The sequence below is a fragment of the Coregonus clupeaformis genome, chromosome 36 (assembly GCF_020615455.1).
Source record: "Coregonus clupeaformis isolate EN_2021a chromosome 36, ASM2061545v1, whole genome shotgun sequence".
Lineage (NCBI taxonomy): Eukaryota > Metazoa > Chordata > Actinopteri > Salmoniformes > Salmonidae > Coregonus > Coregonus clupeaformis.
The window spans coordinates 28,306,170-28,310,687 of NC_059227.1; the positions used below are offsets into that span (position 1 = coordinate 28,306,170).

Genomic DNA, 4,518 nt, shown 5'->3' on the forward strand with positions numbered 1-4,518 from the left:
TTATTTTCCACCATAATTTGCAAATAAATTCATTAAAAATCCTACAATGTGATTTTCTGGATTTTTTTTTCTCATTTTGTCTGTCATAGTTGACGTGTACCTATGATGAAAATTACAGGCCTCTCTCATCTTTTTAAGTGGGAGAACTTGCACAATTGGTGGCTGACTAAATACTTTTTTTCCCCACTGTATATATAAAACACAGGAAAATCACAGTTTTGACTGTACTGCCACTGGCGGTTCTAGACCATTTCAACTGGAGGGGGGCCAGTTGTACTGTTAGAGGGGCCAGTTACATTAGACATTATTGTTGTCATATCGTTTTCTTCACTGCATTGCAGGCATTAATAGGCAAAAGACCATGTTTATAATCATTCAACAATTTATTATTTGCATTTACATTACATTTTTATTACATATTCAGTATCAGTTACATCAACTGTATTCTACGGTTTTTGTGGTTTCTTGCAAAAAGATCAGCAAATTCATCTAGATTCAAGGCCTTTTCCCTCATTGACTCAATACTTCATACACCTAAATTGCTTAATCTCTCATCTGTCATTGTGGACCTAAGATACGTTTTCACCAGCTTTAGTGCAGAAAAACTCTGTTCACAAGAAGCGGTACTAACAGCTATTTTGCACAGTTTAAAGAGCTCAAAGAAAACTTCTTTATGAGGCTCAATGAATAATGCTAGCTCTACTACACTGGAGGGTCTCTGCATGCCAATCTGTATTTACCTTTGTAAAATTATTCTGAACTGATGTAGTTCATGCCCCAAGTCCTCAATATTTTATTTATACATTCTAGCAAATGGAAACAGGTACTTCTCTTTGAGAAAAGCATCACTTTTGGGGTTTAGAGTTTGGATGCCATTCATTATGTCAGTTTTTGCTAGAGATCCGTCTGTTAAGCTCATTGAGCATCTGATCTAAGACAGGGTAGAAAAAGGTTGTACGAAAACTGTCTTTATTTCTGAATCTGACCTCTGACCTACTATACTGAGTACACAGTCTCCATTAAATTGAGAGCTTGGCTTTTTTGGTCGTTTTGCAGGGGGCTGTTTTGCAGTATCACATTGCTCAGCTGTGTTCAACACTTCATTCCAAAAGTCATCAAAAAATTACTCATCCCTGTAGTCATTCAAAGTTTGAACTAAGGCTTCAACTAAATCAACAGCCTTTGACAGGTCAAGTGATGAAGACTGTCGCATATCTGATAGAAATGTTGCTTCTCCAAAAACGTTATGGAGTGTAACAAGGCACACAATGAATTGTAAATCTATCTGTGCAAGCAGACCTCGTGCCTCAACAGATCTGTCACCGTTGTGTTCTTGGACTATGTCTTGCAGGACTCACTTAATGGCCGGCAATCTATCCATAATAGTATGTAGAGCCATATAATCGACATGTCCAGCGAGTGTCACTTAGTCTCTGAAGCTCTCTAAGTGCTAAGCCATTTTTTATGCACATATGACCCAGATGTGAAGACATACAGTCTTTCTAGTAAGGAGAACTGTCCTACCTCAGGGACAGCTTTGACTGTATCCACTAAAACTAAGTTTAGACAGTGTGCACTGCAGTGGATGTAAAAGGCATGCTTTGCTTGTTCTTCAATGCGTGCCTGGAAGCCTGAATGCTTGCCACTCATAACTGAAGCACCGTCATATGCTTGGCCTACTAGGTTGTTTCTGTATTCAAGACCATTACTTTCTAATGTGTGTATGATTTTGTCAGTAAGCCCTGCTGCATCTAGTCGATCAGCCGATTCAAAGTGGAGAAAGCTCTCATGGACAGCTCCACTGAAATAGTACCTGAGTACTAGAGATATCTGCTCCTTTTTTTTTTTTACATCTTTTGTTTCGTCTGCCATTATGCTAAAGTCCTCACTGTCTTTCACTTCTTCTATAATTTTTGTTCGAACCATGTCTGCCAAACAACTCAGAACCTCATTCTGAATCCCTTTGCTTGTTTATTTCGCATTATGAATGGAAGTCAACCTTTTTTTCACAGTTGTGTCATGCTTAGCTATTGTTTCTAGGATTGCCACGAAGTTCCCTTTATTATCAGACTCTGCAGACTGATCGTGTCCTCTTTGTGCAATGTTTTGTGTGGCTGTAAGTAGTAGTACTTCTCCTATTGTTTTAATCTAGTCCCGATTTTCTTGAACCTGTTTGTTGTGTTCCTTGTTTAGGGCATTTACCAGTGTTGCATTACTTTTTACAGCTTTCTGATAGTCTCTCCATGTAGTCATTGCTTGTTTGTGCCGCTCAGACCTTGCATGAATTACAAATCCCCCCTCTTTGTAAGTTGCCTTCTTCCAGTTGTTAAAACCCCATTTTGAATCAAATACAGTCTCTGACACTTTGGGAGGGCTAAAATGCCTGCAGGCGTAACAAAACAGAGTCTGATTTTTTTGAATATTCAAGCCAGGTGTGGATGTGGAACCAAGCCGCCTTGAAGCTCCTCCTCCTGTCCCCCATCAGAGTTCTTGGGTACATGTTCATCACTGGCTGCACTGGTGGGTCCTCTCGGGATTTAATGATAGCTGTCGAAGAAAAAAAAACAATAATTAAAAGTATCTATTTGGGTAATTTAGACACATACCATAGCCATCAGACAACTTCTGATATCCATATATATATATCACAAGCCCAATAGCATGTTAAATGAGATCATTAATTTCAATCATAAACCGACACATTTCTATACACCATATAAACTGACTAATTGCACTGCTTTACAAGTAACCACAGATTTATTCAACATCACAAACCTGATGGTCCACTGCATGTGGACCCACATGGCTCCTCTGTTGGTGTCTCACTTTCAGCCTCTATGTTCCCCTCCGCCTCAGTCTCTCTATCTGTCTCACTTTCCTGCTCCACTATGCCTTCACTCTCAGTCTCTCCAATTGACAAGTCTTCCTGCTCTCTCTCTGCAATAACTGACTTGCTAGGTAGCTAGCTTTCATGTCTAACATTTTAACGTTACAATGCGTTTACTGAGTGTGGTTTAAGTAAAAGCACTCAGTAGCATGCGTTTTTTATCAAATATGATATCCTTTTTCATATTGCCATACATTTTCGATGCCTGACTGTTAGAATTAGCTACAAAACTAAACAAAAAACAATGCAAACGAATACATAGCCCAGGATTCAAGCCAATTCATTAATTCACAAAGAAAGTAACAAACGGCCAGATTAACATTAGCTGATCTAACGTTACACTTCTGTAATGCATTTAATAGTTAACTATGTTACAAATACAACATATTAAACATTTTGCTCACCTCTCTTTATTTCCTTCTTCTTGCTTGAACGATATTATTAACACCGAATTTCTTTCAACTTCTGAATAGAAGAAAACTTGCAGATCCATGTGGTACGATAATGTTGTGTTCCGCCTAAAGGAGTCCCACTAGAAATTGTGTTGGGTTACTTTAGTGTTCTGCTTTGCCACCGTCTAATAACGGATGTAAAAAAAAAAATCATTCTGTGATAATTATTTCAGTCTCCGCATTTAGGGTGGCCACAAGGGGGTCCAAGATTGTTGTCACAGGGGCACTCCCCGCCCCCACCATCACATGAATTACCTTTGACCCCTGCAGCCGGCCCCTGAATGCATGGGTCAGCACTTAACTTGGACAGACACAGAGAAAGCGAGAGAAAGAGAATTTCATGCTAATATTGACTGATCCTCACACACACGTAACACTCTGTTGATAAATATATTTGTTTTTGTGTAGTCCTATTTACTGCATTACCTGGGACATTATTAGACTAGATTAGTTGAACTTATTCACATTTCTCACCTGATCAGGATTTACTGTAACTTCTATCTCTATAACAGCACCTTGGATAATTTACAGCTTATGCATGTGTGAGATAGAGATGCCTTTAGGCAGTCATTGAACAACTCAATCTATGCGTCATGAGCCCCGGTGGTAATCTGTTCATGTAGTGTGAGAGGGTAGAGTACAGCCAGAGGCTGGGAATGTGAACATGAACAGTGTGTGTGTGTGCATGTGTGTGCGTGCGTGTGTGTGCCTGACGGTGAGGAAGAACATCAGTCAGGAGCCCTCACAATGGCCCTGCAGCCACAGTACTCACATGTCACCCATCCACCCTGTTACAATCGGCAGGAGGAGAGGCTCCTATACCGCAACTACGCCCCTATACCGCAACTACGCCCCTATACCGCAACTACGCCCCTATACCCCGCAGTGCTTCCCTTCTCTCTTCCCCTCCTCCGTTCCCCTCTTCTCCCTCTTCTATTTATTTACCCCCTCACTTCTTATTTATTCTCTGCATTCACAACCGCAAAAATATGACCTCTTTTTTGTTTTGTAAGCCTACTCCCCCCTCCCACCTCTCCACCCGACCCTGACTCACTCTATTCATCACCACAGACTGCAGTGAAATGGAATGAAAAGAAAGAATAAAGAAAATAAAATAAAAGTGGAGGCTGGATGGCTTCCATCATGATTTAGTCAACTTTTACCTGTGTGAAATGTTGG

The 4,518-nt window shown here is 40.3% G+C and overlaps 1 long non-coding RNA gene across 1 annotated transcript; it reads right to left on the bottom strand.

The window, feature by feature from the left end:
* Nucleotides 1–364: 364 nt before the first annotated feature.
* Nucleotides 365–3,623, bottom strand: LOC123482701. The gene is made up of 2 exons (XR_006657833.1): nt 3,292–3,623; nt 365–2,547 (listed from the first exon to the last, which is right to left on the bottom strand). It is a non-coding gene; the product is annotated as an uncharacterized LOC123482701 (long non-coding RNA).
* Between the last annotated feature and the right edge of the window lie 895 nt (nt 3,624–4,518).